The sequence below is a fragment of the Phocoena phocoena genome, chromosome 13 (assembly GCF_963924675.1).
Source record: "Phocoena phocoena chromosome 13, mPhoPho1.1, whole genome shotgun sequence".
NCBI lineage: Eukaryota > Metazoa > Chordata > Mammalia > Artiodactyla > Phocoenidae > Phocoena > Phocoena phocoena.
In genome coordinates, this window is record NC_089231.1 from 30,731,298 (window position 1) to 30,747,212 (window position 15,915).

A 15,915-nucleotide genomic window follows, 5' to 3' on the forward strand; every position below is an offset into this window, starting at 1 on the left:
GTAGCCCTAGTTTGAGCTGCACTCAGCGTAACCCTCGTCTTCGCATTCCATCTAACACGTCCTGCCTGAAGTCACCGTGCCTCCTACAGGAAGTCGGCTTGCCTTCTTACTGCAGTTTAAGTCCTGTACGTCCTGTGGCACTGCAGGCTTTTAAATGTCCTCAGTCCCAGAGGAGCAGCTTTCGGCGTTCCTTCGTTGAGGCAGTTCGCATGATGCAGAACACCCTACTTCGAGAAGTTGAGTCAGGGAAGGAAACACAGGGTAACCTGTGTCTCCTTGGACTTGTTAGAAACCACAAGGGTGTATGCTGAGTGTGCCCATGGAAAAGGAGGCCTGCTGGAACTAGCCTTGATTTCCCATTTTGAAGGCAGCGTTCTCGCTGCGTTGAAGCTGCCAGCCATTCCCTGCTCTTGACAGGACTGTAAACCCTGTAAGAATGCTCCTGGGGAGAAAATGAGTTCGCTCTGTCTAAACCAGGGGCTTGCATGGCCGAGGTGGTGGTCAGCCTGACAAGCTCTAGAGCTAAAGGGAATCTCAACGTGAAAACTTACCTCCTCGTTATGCCCATAGTCGGCCTGCAGAAAGGGAGGTGTGCAGCTGTGTCCATGAGTTCCGAGTCGCTTAGATGCTTTATTTTATAGGAAGTACATGTCTGAGGACACCTGGGCCTCTCGGTTATTCAACATTTCCCCTCCAAGTTCACTGAGTACCTCCAGTCCCCTGTGGGCTGGCTGAGCAGCTTTGTGGCCCATTGGCGGATGCTTTGGGGGCACTCTGTGCGGGCCGAGTAATGGGTAACACACTGAAGGTTCTTTGAGGAGAGCTACATTTCCAGTCCTTGAACGGCCTCAGGACAACATTGCTGGTGAGTTCGAAGTGCGCAGGAAAATTTTGCAATAGCCCTTGTGTGAGCTGCCATGAGAGAACAGTGTGCTTGGAATACTTCGAGGCCTTCGTACCTGAAGTCACTCTGCTCGGGGAGAAAGTCAGCATCTTACAATGCTATGTCGCTCCGGGCACACCCAGCGTGAACACATGCCTGGAAGTAAAGACCTGAGTTGCCGTGTAGAAGCAGAGGCGTGCAGCAGTTTCCATGAGGCGGTGGCCTCTGCTCTGCGTTCCTAGACCGGCAGCACAGTTTTCTGGACACCTAGGAGGCTAGCCTGGGCACCCTGTTCCCGGCAGGAACACTTGAGTACCCCCAGGCGCACAAGGTTCAGCTAAGCAACGTCCAGACCCGTAGCCCGTTAGAGCCCCTCTGTGCATGCCGGGTGTAGGGAAAGGCACTGCCCTCTCTTTTGGAGCAGCTTAATTTCCTCAGCCCTCGCACACGTTCACGAACACCGTTCTGGTACGTCCCACACGGCGGAGAAATCTTACGTGTTGCCCTAGTTTGAGCTGCACTCAGCGTAACACTCGTCTTCGCATTCCATCTAACACGTCCTGCCTGAAGTCACCGTGCCTCCTAGAGGAAGTCGGCTTGCCTTCTTACTGCAGTTTAAGTCCTGTTCGTCCTGTGGCACTGCAGGCTTTTGAATGTCCTCACGCCAAGAGGAGCAGCTTTCGGCGTTCCTTGGTTGAGGCACTTCGCATGATGCAGAACACCCTACTTCGAGAAGTTGAGTCAGGGAAGGAAACACAGGGTAACCTGTGTCTCTTTGGACTTGTTAGAAACCACAGGGGTGTATGCTGAGTGTGCCCATGGAAAAGGAGGCCTGCTGGAACTAGCCTTGATTTCCCATTTTGAAGGCAGCGTTCTCGCTGCGTTGAAGCTGCCTGCCATTCCCTACTCTTGACAGGTCTGTAAACCCTGTACGAATGCTTCTGGGGAGAAAATGAGTTCGCTCTGTCTAAACCAGGGGCTTGCATGGCCGAGGTGGTGGTCAGCCTGACAAGCTCTAGAGCTAAAGGGAATCTCAACGTGAAAACTTGCCTCCTGGTTATGGCCATAGTCGGCCTGCAGAAAGGGAGGTGTGCAGCTGTGTCCATGAGTTCGTAGTCGCTTAGATGCTTTATTTTATAGGAAGTACACGTCTGAGGACACCTGGGCCTCTCGGGTATTCAACATTTCCCCTCCAAGTTCACTGAGTACCTCCAGACCCCTGTGGGCTGGCTGAGCAGCTTTGTGGCCCATTGGCGGATGCTTTGGAGGCACTGTGTGCGGGCCGAGTAATGGGCAACACACTGAACGTTCCTTGAGGAGAGCTACATTTCCAGTCCTCGAACGGCCTCAGGACAACATTGCTGGTGAGTGCGAAGTGCCCAGGAAAATTTTGCAATAGCCCTTGTGTGAGCTGCCATGAGAGAACAGTGTGCTTGGAATACTTCGAGGCCTTCGTACCTGAAGTCACTCTGCTCGAGGAGAAAGTCAGCATCTTACCATGCTATGTCGCTCCGGGCACACCCAGCGTGAACACATGCCTGGAAGTAAGGCCCTGAGTTGCCGTGCAGAAGCAGAGACGTGCAGCAGTTTCCATGAGGCGGTGGCCTCTGCTCTGCGTTCCTAGAACGGCAGCACAGTTTTCTGGACACCTAGGAGGCTAGCCTGGGCACCCTGTTCCCGGCAGGAACACTTGAGTACCCCCAGGCGCACAAGGTTCAGCTAAGCAACGTCCAGACCCGTAGCCCGTTAGAGCCCCTCTGTGCATGCCGGGTGTAGGGAAAGGCACTGCCCTCTCTTTTGGAGCAGCTTAATTTCCTCAGCCCTCGCACACGTTCACGAACACCGTTCTGGTACGTCCCACACGGCGGAGAAGTCTTACGTGTTGCCCTAGTTTGAGCTGCACTCAGCGTAACCCTCGTCTTCGCATTCCATCGAACACGTCCTGCCTGAAGTCACCGTGCCTCCTAGAGGAAGTCGGCTTGCCTTCTTACTGCAGTTTAAGTCCTGTACGTCATGTGGCACTGCAGGCTTTTGAATGTCCTCAGACCCAGAGGAGCAGCTTCCGGCGTTCCTTGGTTGAGGCAGTTCGCATGATGCAGAACACCCTACTTCGAGAAGTTGAGTCAGGGAAGGAAACACAGGGTAACCTGTGTCTCTTTGGACTTGTTAGAAACCACAGGGGTGTATGCTGAGTGTGCCCATGGAAAAGGAGGCCTGCTGGAACTAGCTTTGATTTTCCTTTTTGAAGGCAGCGTTCTCGCTGCGTTGAAGCTGTCTGCCATTCCCTGCTCTTGACAGGCCTGTAAACCCTGTAAGAATGCTTCTGGGGAGAAAATGAGTTCGCTCTGTCTAAACCAGGGGCTTGCATGGCCGAGGTGGTGGTCAGCCTGACAAGCTCTAGAGCTAAAGGGAATCTCAACGTGAAAACTTGCCTCCTGCTTATGCCCATAGTCGGCCTGCAGAAAGGGAGGTGTGCAGCTGTGTCCATGAGTTCGTAGTCGCTTAGATGCTTTATTTTATAGGAAGTACACGTCTGAGGACACCTGGGCCTCTCGGGTATTCAACATTTCCCCTCCAAGTTCACTGAGTACCTCCAGACCCCTGTGGGCTGGCTGAGCAGCTTTGTGGCCCGTTGGCGGATGCTTTGGAGGCACTGTGTGCGGGCCGAGTAATGGACAACACACTGAACGTCCTTGAGGAGAGCTACATTTCCAGTCCTCGAACGGCCTCAGGACAACATTGCTGGTGAGTGCGAAGGGCCCAGGAAAATTTTGCAATAGCGCTTGTGTGAGCTGCCATGAGAGAACAGTGTGCTTGGAATACTTCGAGGCCTTCGTACCTAAAGTCACTCTGCTCGAGGAGAAAGTCAGCATCTTACCATGCTATGTCGCTCCGGGCACACCCAACGTGAACACATGCCTGGAAGTAAGGCCCTGAGTTGCCGTGCAGAAGCAGAGGCGTGCAGCAGTTTCCATGAGGCGGTGGCCTCTGCTCTGCGTTCCTAGACCGGCAGCACAGTTTTCTGGACACCTAGGAGGCTAGCCTGGGCACCCTGTTCCCGGCAGGAACACTTGAGTATCCCCAGGCGCACAAGGTTCAGCTAAGCAACGTCCAGACCCGTAGCCCGTTAGAGCCCCTCTGTGCATGCCGGGTGTAGGGAAAGGCACTGCCCTCTCTTTTGGAGCAGCTTAATTTCCTCAGCCCTCGCACACGTTCACGAACACCGTTCTGGTACGTCCCACACGGCGGAGAAGTCTTACGTGTAGCCCTATTTTGAGCTGCACTCAGCGTAACCCTCGTCTTCGCATTCCATCTAACACGTCCTGCCTGAAGTCACCGTGCCTCCTAGAGGAAGTCGGCTTGCCTTCTTACTGCAGTTTAAGTCCTGTTCGTCCTGTGGCACTGTAGGCTTTTGAATGTCCTCAGTCCCAGAGGAGCAGCTTTTGGCGTTCCTTGGTTGAGGCACTTCGCATGATGCAGAACACCCTACTTCGAGAAGTTGAGTTAGGGAAGGAAACACAGGGTAACTTTTGTCTCTTTGGACTTGTTAGAAACCACAGGGGTGTATGCTGAGTGTGCCCATGGAAAAGGAGGCCTGCTGGAACTAGCCTTGGTTTCCCGTTTTGAAATCAGCGTTCTCGCTGCGTTGAAGCTGCCAGCCATTCCCTGCTCTTGACAGGCCTGTAAACCCTGTAAGAATGCTTCTGGGGAGAAAATGAGTTCGCTCTGTCTAAACCAGGGGCTTGCATGGCCGAGGTGGTGGTCAGCCTGACAAGCTCTAGAGCTAAAGGGAATCTCAACGTGAAAACTTGCCTCCTGGTTATGCCAATAGTCGGCCTGCAGAAAGGGAGGTGTGCAGCTGTGTCCATGAGTTCGTAGTCGCTTAGATGCTTTATTTTATAGGAAGTACACGTTTGAGGACACCAGGGCCTCTCGGGTATTCAACATTTCCCCTCCAAGTTCACTGAGTACCTCCAGACCCCTGTGGGCTGGCTGAGCAGCTTTGTGGCCCATTGGCGGATGCTTTGGAGGCACTGTGTGCGGGCCGAGTAATGGGCAATTCACTGAACGTTCCTTGAGGAGAGCTACATTTCCAGTCCTCGAACGGCCTCAGGACAACATTGCTGGTGAGTACGAAGTGCCCAGGAAAATTTTGCAATAGCCCTTGTGTGAGCTGCCATGAGAGAACAGTGTGCTTGGAATACTTCGAGGTCTCCGTACCTGAAGTCACTGTGCTCGAGGAGAAAGTCAGCATCTTACAATACTATGTCGCTCCGGGCACACCCAGCGTGAACACATGCCTGGAAGTAAGGCCCTGAGTTGCCGTGCAGAAGCAGAGGCGTGCAGCAGTTTCCATGAGGCGGTGGCCTCTGCTCTGCGTTCCTAGAACGGCAGCACAGTTTTCTGGACACCTAGGAGGCTAGCCTGGGCACCCTGTTCCCGGCAGGAACACTTGAGTACCCCCAGGCGCACAAGGTTCAGCTAAGCAACGTCCAGACCCGTAGCCCGTTAGAGCCCCTCTGTGCATGCCGGGTGTAGGGAAAGGCGCTGCCCTCTCTTTTGGAGCAGCTTAATTTCCTCAGCCTTCGCACACGTACACGAACACCACTCTCGTACGTCCCACACGGCGGAGAAGTCTTACGTGTTGCCCTAGTTTGAGGTGCACTCAGCGAAACCCTCGTCTTCGCATTCCATCTAACACGTCCTGCCTGAAGTCACCGTGCCTCCTAGAGGAAGTCGGCTTGCCTTCTTACTGCAGTTTAAGTCCTGTACGTCCTGTGGCACTGCAGGCTTTTGAATGTCCTCAGGCCCAGAGGAGCAGCTTTCGGCGTTCCTTGGTTGAGGCAGTTCGCATGATGCAGAACACCCTACTTCGAGAAGTTGAGTCAGGGAAGGAAACACAGGGTAACCTGTGTCTCTTTGGACTTGTTAGAAACCACAGGGGTGTATGCTGAGTGTGCGCATGGAAAAGGAGGCCTGCTGGAACTAGCCTTGATTTCCCGTTTTGAAGGCAGCGTTCTCGCTGCGTTGAAGCTGCCTGCCATTCCCTGCTCTTGACAGGCCTGTAAACCCTGTAAGAATGCTTCTGGGGAGAAAATGAGTTCGCTCTGTCTAAACCAGGGGCTTGCATGGCCGAGGTGGTGGTCAGCCTGACAAGCTCTAGAGCTAAAGGGAATCTCAACGTGAAAACTTGCCTCCTGGTTATGCCAATAGTCGGCCTGCATAAAGGGAGGTGTGCAGCTGTGTCCATGAGTTCGTAGGCGCTTAGATGCTTTATTTTATAGGAAGTACACGTCTGAGGACACCTGGGCCTCGCGGGTATTCAACATTTCCCCTCCCAGTTCACTGAGTACCTCCAGACCCCTGTGGGCTGGCTGAGCAGCTTTGTGGCCCATTGGCGGATGCTTTGGAGGCACTGTGTGCGGGCCGAGTAATGGGCAACACACTGAACGTTCCTTGAGGAGAGCTACATTTCCAGTCCTCGAACGGCCTCAGTACAACATTGCTGGTGAGTGCGAAGTGCCCAGGAAAATTTTGCAATAGCCCTTGTGTGAGCTGCCATGAGAGAACAGTGTGCTTGGAATACTTCGAGGACTTCGTACCTGAAGTCACTCTGCTCGAGGAGAAAGTCAGCATCTTACCATGCTATGTCGCTCCGGGCACACCCACCGTGAACACATGCCTGGAAGTAAGGCCCTGAGTGCTGTGCAGAAGCAGAGGCGTGCAGCAGTTTCCATGCGGCGGTGGCCTATGCTCTGCGTTTCTAGAATGGCAGCACAGTGTTCTGGACACCTAGGAGGCTAGCCTGGGCACCCTGTTCTCGGGAGGAACACTTGAGTACCCCCAGGCGCACAAGGTTCAGCTAAGCAACGTCCAGACCCGTAGCCCGTTAGAGCCCCTCTGTGCATGCCGGGTGTAGGGAAAGGCACTGCCCTCTCTTTTGGAGCAGCTTAATTTCCTCAGCCCTCGCACACGTTCACGAACACCGTTCTGGTACGTCTCACACGGCGGAGAAATCTTACGTGTTGCCCTAGTTTGAGCTGCACTCAGCGTAACCCTCGTCTTCGCATTCCATCTAACACGTCCTGCCTGAAGTCACCGTGCCTCCTACAGGAAGTCGGCTTGCCTTCTTACTGCAGTTTAAGTCCTGTTCGTCCTGTGGCACTGCAGGATTTTGAATGTCCTCAGGCCCAGAGGAGCAGCTTTCGGCGTTCCTTGGTTGAGGCACTTCGCATGATGCAGAACACCCTACTTCGAGAAGTTGAGTCAGGGAAGGAAACACAGGGTAACTTGTGTCTCTTTGGACTTGTTAGAAACCACAGGGGTGTATGCTGAGTGTGCCCATGGAAAAGGAGGACTGCTGGAACTAGCCTTGATTTCCCATTTTGAAGGCAGCGTTCTCGCTGCGTTGAAGCTGCCTGCCATTCCCTACTCTTGACAGGTCTGTAAACCCTGTACGAATGCTTCTGGGGAGAAAATGAGTTCGCTCTGTCTAAACCAGGGGCTTGAATGGCCGAGGTGGTGGTCAGCCTGACAAGCTCTAGAGCTAAAGGGAATCTCAACGTGAAAACTTGCCTCCTTTTTATTCCCATAGTCGGCCTGCAGAAAGGGAGGTATGCAGCTGTGTCCTTGAGTTTGTAGTCGCTTAGATGCTTTATTTTATAGGAAGTACACGTCTGAGGACACCTGGGCCTCTCGGGTATTCAACATTTCCCCTCCAAGTTCACTGAGTACCTCCAGACCCCTCTGGGCTGGCTGAGCAGCTTTGTGGCCCATTGGCGGATGCTTTGGAGGCACTCTGTGCGGGCCGAGTAATGGGCAACACACTGAACGTTCCTTGAGGAGAGCTACATTTCCAGTCCTCGAACGGCCTCAGTACAACATTGCTGGAGAGTGCGAAGTGCCCAGGAAAATTTTGCAATAGCCCTTGTGTGAGCTGCCATTAGACAACAGTGTGCTTGGAATACTTCGAGGCCTTCGTACCTGAAGTCACTCTGCTCGAGGAGAAAGTCAGCATCTTACCATGCTATGTCGCTCCGGGCACACCCAGCGTGAACACATGCCTGGAAGTAAGGCCCTGAGGTGCCGTGCAGAAGCAGAGGCGTGCAGCAGTTTCCATGAGGCGGTGGCCTCTGCTCTGCGTTCCTAGAACGGCAGCACAGTTTTCTGGACACCTAGGAGGCTATCCTGGGCACCCTGTTCCCGGCAGGAACACTTGAGTACCCCCAGGCGCACAAGGTTCAGCTACGCAACATCCAGACCCGTAGCCCGTTAGAGCCCCTCTGTGCATGCCAGGTGTAGGGATAGGCACTGCCCTCTCTTTTGGAGCAGCTTAATTTCCTCAGCCCTCGCACACGTTCACGAACACCGTTCTGGTACGTCCCACACGGTGGAGAAATCTTACGTGTAGCCCTAGTTTGAGCTGCACTCAGCGTAACCCTCGTCTTCGCATTCCATCTAACACGTCCTGCCTGAATTCACCGTGCCTCCTAGAGGAAGTCGGCTTGCCTTCTTACTGCAGTTTAAGTCCTGTACGTCCTGTGGCACTGCAGGCTTTTAAATGTCCTCAGTCCCAGAGGAGCAGCTTTCGGCGTTCCTTGGTTGAGGCAGTTCGCATGATGCAGAACACCCTACTTCGAGAAGTTGAGTCAGGGAAGGAAACACAGGGTAACCTGTGTCTCTTTGGACTTGTTATAAACCACAGGGGTGTATGCTGAGTGTGCCCATGGAAAAGGAGGCCTGCTGGAACTAGCCTTCATTTCCCATTTTGAAGGCAGCGTTCTCGCTGCGTTGAAGCTGCCAGCCAGTCCCTGCTCTTGACAGGACTGTAAACCCTGTAAGAATGCTTCAGGGGAGAAAATGAGTTCGCTCTGTCTAAACCAGGGGCTTGCACGGCCGAGGTGGTGGTCAGCCTGACAAGCTCTAGAGCTAAAGGGAATCGCAACGTGAAAACTTGCCTCCTTGTTATGCCCATAGTCGGCCTTCAGAAAGGGAGGTGTGCAGCTGTGTCCATGAGTTCGTTATAGCTTAGATGCTTTATTTTATAGGAAGTACACGTCTGAGGACACCTGGGCCTCTCGGGTATTCAACATTTCCCCTCCAAGTTCACTGAGTACCTCCAGACCCCTGTGGGCTGGCTGAGCAGCTTTGTGGCCCATTGGCGGATGCTTTGGAGGCACTGTGTGCGGGCCGAGTAATGGGCAACACACTGAACGTTCCTTGAGGAGAGCTACATTTCCAGTCCTCGAACGGCATCAGTACAACATTGCTGGTGAGTGCGAAGTGCCCAGGAAAATTTTGCAATAGCCCTTGTGTGAGCTGCCATGAGAGAACAGTGTGCTTGGAATACTTCGAGGCCTTCGTACCTGAAGTCACTCTGCTCGAGGAGAAAGTCAGCATCTTACCATGCTATGTCGCTCCGGGCACACCCAGCGTGAACACATGCCTGGAAGTAAGGCCCTGAGTTGCCGTGCAGAAGCAGAGGCGTGCAGCAGTTTCCATGAGGCGGTGGCCTCTGCTCTGCGTTCCTAGACCGGCAGCACAGTTTTCTGGACACCTAAGAGGCTAGCCTGGGCACCCTGTTCCCGGCAGGAACACTTGAGTACCCCCAGGCGCACAAGGTTCGGCTAAGCAACGTCCAGACCCGTAGCCCGTTAGAGCCCCTCTGTGCATGCCGAGTGTAGGGAAAGGCACTGCCCTCTCTTTTGGAGCAGCTTAATTTCCTCAGCCCTCGCACACGTTCACGAACACCGTTCTGGTACGTCCCACACGGCGGAGAAGTCTTACGTGTTGCCCTAGTTTCAGCTGCACTCAGCGTAACCCTCGTCTTCGCATTCCATCTAACACGTCCTGCCTGAAGTCACCGTGCCTCCTACAGGAAGTCGGCTTGCCTTCTTACTGCAGTTTAAGTCCTGTTCGTCCTGTGGCACTGCAGGCTTTTGAATGTCCTCAGGCCCAGAGGAGTATCTTTCGGCGTTCCTTGGTTGAGGCAGTTCGCATGATGCAGAACACCCTACTTCGAGAAGTTGAGTCAGGGAAGGAAACACAGGGTAACCTGTGTCTCTTTGGACTTGTTATAAACCACAGGGGTGTATGCTGAGTGTGCCCATGGAAAAGGAGGCCTGCTGGAACTAGCCTTGATTTCCCATTTTGAAGGCAGCGTTCTCGCTGCGTTGAAGCTGCCAGCCAGTCCCTGCTCTTGACAGGACTGTAAACCCTGTAAGAATGCTTCTGGGGAGAAAATGAGTTCGCTCTGTCTAAACCAGGGGCTTGCACGGCCGAGGTGGTGGTCAGCCTGACAAGCTCTAGAGCTAAAGGGAATCTCAACGTGAGAACTTGCCTCCTGGTTATGCCCATAGTCGGCCTGCAGAAAGGGAGGTGTGCAGCTGTGTCCATGAGTTCGTTATAGCTTAGATGCTTTATTTTATAGGAAGTACACGTCTGAGGACACCTGGGCCTCTCGGGTATTCAACATTTCCCCTCCAAGTTCACTGAGTACCTCCAGACCCCTGTGGGCTGGCTGAGCAGCTTTGTGGCCCATTGGCGGATGCTTTGGAGGCACTGTGTGCGGGCCGAGTAATGGGCAACACACTGAACGTTCCTTGAGGAGAGCTACATTTCCAGTCCTCGAACGGCCTCAGGACAACATTGCTGGTGAGTGCGAAGTGCCCAGGAAAATTTTGCAATAGCCCTTGTGTGAGCTGCCATGAGAGAACAGTGTGCTTGGAATACTTCGAGGCCTTCGTACCTGAAGTCACTCTGCTCGAGGAGAAAGTCAGCATCTTACCATGCTATGTCGCTCCGGGCACACCCAGCGTGAAAACATGCCTGGAAGTAAGGCCCTGAGTTGCCGTGCAGAAGCAGAGGCGTGCAGCAGTTTCCATGAGGCGGTGGCCTCTGCTCTGCGTTCCTAGAACGGCAGCACAGTTTTTTGGACACCTAGGAGGCTAGCCTGGGCACCCTGTTCCCGGCAGGAACACTTGAGTAGCCCCAGGCGCACAAGGTTCAGCTAAGCAACGTCCAGACCCGTAGCCCGTTAGAGCCCCTCTGTGCATGCCGGGTGTAGGGAAAGGCACTGCCCTCTCTTTTGGAGCAGCTTAATTTCCTCAGCCCTCGCACACGTTCACGAACACCGTTCTGGTACGTCTCACACGGCGGAGAAATCTTACGTGTTGCCCTAGTTTGAGCTGCACTCAGCGTAACCCTCGTCTTCGCATTCCATCTAACACGTCCTGCCTGAAGTCACCGTGCCTCCTACAGGAAGTCGGCTTGCCTTCTTACTGCAGTTTAAGTCCTGTTCGTCCTGTGGCACTGCAGGCTTTTGAATGTCCTCAGGCCCAGAGGAGCAGCTTTCGGCGTTCCTTGGTTGAGGCACTTCGCATGATGCAGAACACCCTACTTCGAGAAGTTGAGTCAGGGAAGGAAACACAGGGTAACCTGTGTCTCTTTGGCCTTGTTTTAAACCACAGGGGTGTATGCTGAGTGTGCCCATGGAAAAGGAGGCCTGCTGGAACTAGCCTTGATTTCCCATTTTGAAGGCAGCGTTCTCGCTGCGTTGAAGCTGCCTGCCATTCCCTACTCTTGACAGGTCTGTAAACCCTGTACGAATGCTTCTGGGGAGAAAATGAGTTCGCTCTGTCTAAACCAGGGGCTTGAATGGCCGAGGTGGTGGTCAGCCTGACAAGCTCTAGAGCTAAAGGGAATCTCAACGTGAAAACTTGCCTCCTTTTTATTCCCATAGTCGGCCTGCAGAAAGGGAGGTATGCAGCTGTGTCCTTGAGTTTGTAGTCGCTTAGATGCTTTATTTTATAGGAAGTACACGTCTGAGGACACCTGGGCCTCTCGGGTATTCAACATTTCCCCTCCAAGTTCACTGAGTACCTCCAGACCCCTCTGGGCTGGCTGAGCAGCTTTGTGGCCCATTGGCGGATGCTTTGGAGGCACTCTGTGCGGGCCGAGTAATGGGCAACACACTGAACGTTCCTTGAGGAGAGCTACATTTCCAGTCCTCGAACGGCCTCAGTACAACATTGCTGGAGAGTGCGAAGTGCCCAGGAAAATTTTGCAATGGCCCTTGTGTGAGCTGCCATGAGACAACAGTGTGCTTGGAATACTTCGAGGCCTTCGTACCTGAAGTCACTCTGCTCGAGGAGAAAGTCAGCATCTTACCATGCTATGTCGCTCCGGGCACACCCAGCGTGAACACATGCCTGGAAGTAAGGCCCTGAGTTACCGTGCAGAAGCAGAGGCGTGCAGCAGTTTCCATGAGGCGGTGGCCTCTGCTCTGCGTTCCTAGAACGGCAGCACAGTTTTCTGGACACCTAGGAGGCTATCCTGGGCACCCTGTTCCCGGCAGGAACACTTGAGTACCCCCAGGCGCACAAGGTTCAGCTACGCAACATCCAGACCCGTAGCCCGTTAGAGCCCCTCTGTGCATGCCAGGTGTAGGGATAGGCACTGCCCTCTCTTTTGGAGCAGCTTAATTTCCTCAGCCCTCGCACACGTTCACGAACACCGTTCTGGTACGTCCCACACGGTGGAGAAATCTTACGTGTAGCCCTAGTTTGAGCTGCACTCAGCGTAACCCTCGTCTTCGCATTCCATCTAACACGTCCTGCCTGAAGTCACCGTGCCTCCTACAGGAAGTCGGCTTGCCTTCTTACTGCAGTTTAAGTCCTGTACGTCCTGTGGCACTGCAGGCTTTTAAATGTCCTCAGTCCCAGAGGAGCAGCTTTCGGCGTTCCTTGGTTGAGGCAGTTCGCATGATGCAGAACACCCTACTTCGAGAAGTTGAGTCCGGGAAGGAAACACAGGGTAACCTGTGTCTCTTTGGACTTGTTAGAAACCACAGGGGTGTATGCTGAGTGTGCCCATGGAAAAGGAGGCCTGCTGGAACTAGCCTTGATTTCCCATTTTGAAGGCAGCGTTCTCGCTGCGTTGAAGCTGCCAGCCAGTCCCTGCTCTTGACAGGACTGTAAACCCTGTAAGAATGCTTCTGGGGAGAAAATGATTTCGCTCTGTCTAAACCAGGGGCTTGCACTGCCGAGGTGCTGGTCAGCCTGACAAGCTCTAGAGCTAAAGGGAATCTCAACGTGAAAACTTGCCTCCTTGTTATGCCCATAGTCGGCCTGCAGAAAGGGAGGTGTGCAGCTGTGTCCATGAGTTCGTTATAGCTTAGATGCTTTATTTTATAGGAAGTACACGTCTGAGGACACCTGGGCCTCTCGGGTATTCAACATTTCCCCTCCAAGTTCACTGAGTACCTCCAGACCCCTGTGGGCTGGCTGAGCAGCTTTGTGGCCCATTGGCGGATGCTTTGGAGGCACTGTGTGCGGGCCGAGTAATGGGCAACACACTGAACGTTCCTTGAGGAGAGCTACATTTCCAGTCCTCGAACGGCATCAGTACAACATTGCTGGTGAGTGCGAAGTGCCCAGGAAAATTTTGCAATAGCCCTTGTGTGAGCTGCCATGAGAGAACAGTGTGCTTGGAATACTTCGAGGCCTTCGTACCTGAAGTCACTCTGCTCGAGGAGAAAGTCAGCATCTTACCATGCTATGTCGCTCCGGGCACACCCAGCGTGAACACATGCCTGGAAGTAAGGCCCTGAGTTACCGTGCAGAAGCAGAGGCGTGCAGCAGTTTCCATGAGGCGGTGGCCTCTGCTCTGCGTTCCTAGAACGGCAGCACAGTTTTTTGGACACCTAGGAGGCTAGCCTGGGCACCCTGTTCCCGGCAGGAACACTTGAGTAGCCCCAGGCGCACAAGGTTCAGCTAAGCAACGTCCAGACCCGTAGCCCGTTAGAGCCCCTCTGTGCATGCCGGGTGTAGGGAAAGGCACTGCCCTCTCTTTTGGAGCAGCTTAATTTCCTCAGCCCTCGCACACGTTCACGAACACCGTTCCTGTACGTCCCACACGGCGGAGAAGGCTAACGTGTTGCCCTAGTTTCAGCTGCACTCAGCGTAACCCTCGTCTTCGCATTCCATCTAACACGTCCTGCCTGAAGTCACCGTGCCTCCTACAGGAAGTCGGCTTGCCTTCTTACTGCAGTTTAAGTCCTGTTCGTCCTGTGGCACTGCAGGCTTTTGAATGTCCTCAGGCCCAGAGGAGCATCTTTCGGCGTTCCTTGGTTGAGGCAGTTCGCATGATGCAGAACACCCTACTTCGAGAAGTTGAGTCAGGGAAGGAAACACAGGGTAACCTGTGTCTCTTTGGACTTGTTAGAAACCGCAGGGGTGTATGCTGAGTGTGCCCATGGAAAAGGAGGCCTGCTGGAACTAGCCTTCATTTCCCATTTTGAAGGCAGCGTTCTCGCTGCGTTGAAGCTGCCAGCCAGTCCCTGCTCTTGACAGGACTGTAAACCCTCTAAGAATGCTTCTGGGGAGAAAATGAGTTCGCTCTGTCTAAACCAGGGGCTTGCACGGCCGAGGTGGTGGTCAGCCTGACAAGCTCTAGAGCTAAAGGGAATCGCAACGTGAAAACTTGCCTCCTTGTTATGCCCATAGTCGGCCTGCAGAAAGGGAGGTGTGCAGCTGTGTCCATGAGTTCGTTATAGCTTAGATGCTTTATTTTATAGGAAGTACACGTCTGAGGACACCTGGGCCTCTCGGGTATTCAACATTTCCCCTCCAAGTTCACTGAGTACCTCCAGACCCCTGTGGGCTGGCTGAGCAGCTTTGTGGCCCATTGGCGGATGCTTTGGAGGCACTGTGTGCGGGCCGAGTAATGGGCAACACACTGAACGTTCCTTGAGGAGAGCTACATTTCCAGTCCTCGAACGGCCTCAGGACAACATTGCTGGTGAGTGCGAAGTGCCCAGGAAAATTTTGCAATAGCCCTTGTGTGAGCTGCCATGAGAGAACAGTGTGCTTGGAATACTTCGAGGCCTTCGTACCTGAAGTCACTCTGCTCGAGGAGAAAGTCAGCATCTTACCATGCTATGTCGCTCCGGGCACACCCAGCGTGAACACATGCCTGGAAGTAAGGCCCTGAGTTACCGTGCAGAAGCAGAGGCGTGCAGCAGTTTCCATGAGGCGGTGGCCTCTGCTCTGCGTTCCTAGAACGGCAGCACAGTTTTTTGGACACCTAGGAGGCTAGCCTGGGCACCCTGTTCCCGGCAGGAACACTTGAGTAGCCCCAGGCGCACAAGGTTCAGCTAAGCAACGTCCAGACCCGTAGCCCGTTAGAGCCCCTCTGTGCATGCCGGGTGTAGGGAAAGGCACTGCCCTCTCTTTTGGAGCAGCTTAATTTCCTCAGCCCTCGCACACGTTCACGAACACCGTTCTGGTACGTCCCACACGGTGGAGAAATCTTACGTGTTGCCCTAGTTTCAGCTGCACTCAGCGTAACCCTCGTCTTCGCATTCCATCTAACACGTCCTGCCTGAAGTCACCGTGCCTCCTACAGGAAGTCGGCTTGCCTTCTTACTGCAGTTTAAGTCCTGTTCGTCCTGTGGCACTGCAGGCTTTTGAATGTCCTCAGGCCCAGAGGAGCATCTTTCGGCGTTCCTTGGTTGAGGCAGTTCGCATGATGCAGAACACCCTACTTCGAGAAGTTGAGTCAGGGAAGGAAACACAGGGTAACCTGTGTCTCTTTGGACTTGTTAGAAACCGCAGGGGTGTATGCTGAGTGTGCCCATGGAAAAGGAGGCCTGCTGGAACTAGCCTTCATTTCCCATTTTGAAGGCAGCGTTCTCGCTGCGTTGAAGCTGCCAGCCAGTCCCTGCTCTTGACAGGACTGTAAACCCTCTAAGAATGCTTCTGGGGAGAAAATGAGTTCGCTCTGTCTAAACCAGGGGCTTGCACGGCCGAGGTGGTGGTCAGCCTGACAAGCTCTAGAGCTAAAGGGAATCGCAACGTGAAAACTTGCCTCCTTGTTATGCCCATAGTCGGCCTGCAGAAAGGGAGGTGTGCAGCTGTGTCCATGAGTTCGTTATAGCTTAGATGCTTTATTTTATAGGAAGTACACGTCTGAGGACACCTGGGCCTCTCGGGTATTCAACATTTCCCCTCCAAGTTCACTGAGTACCTCCA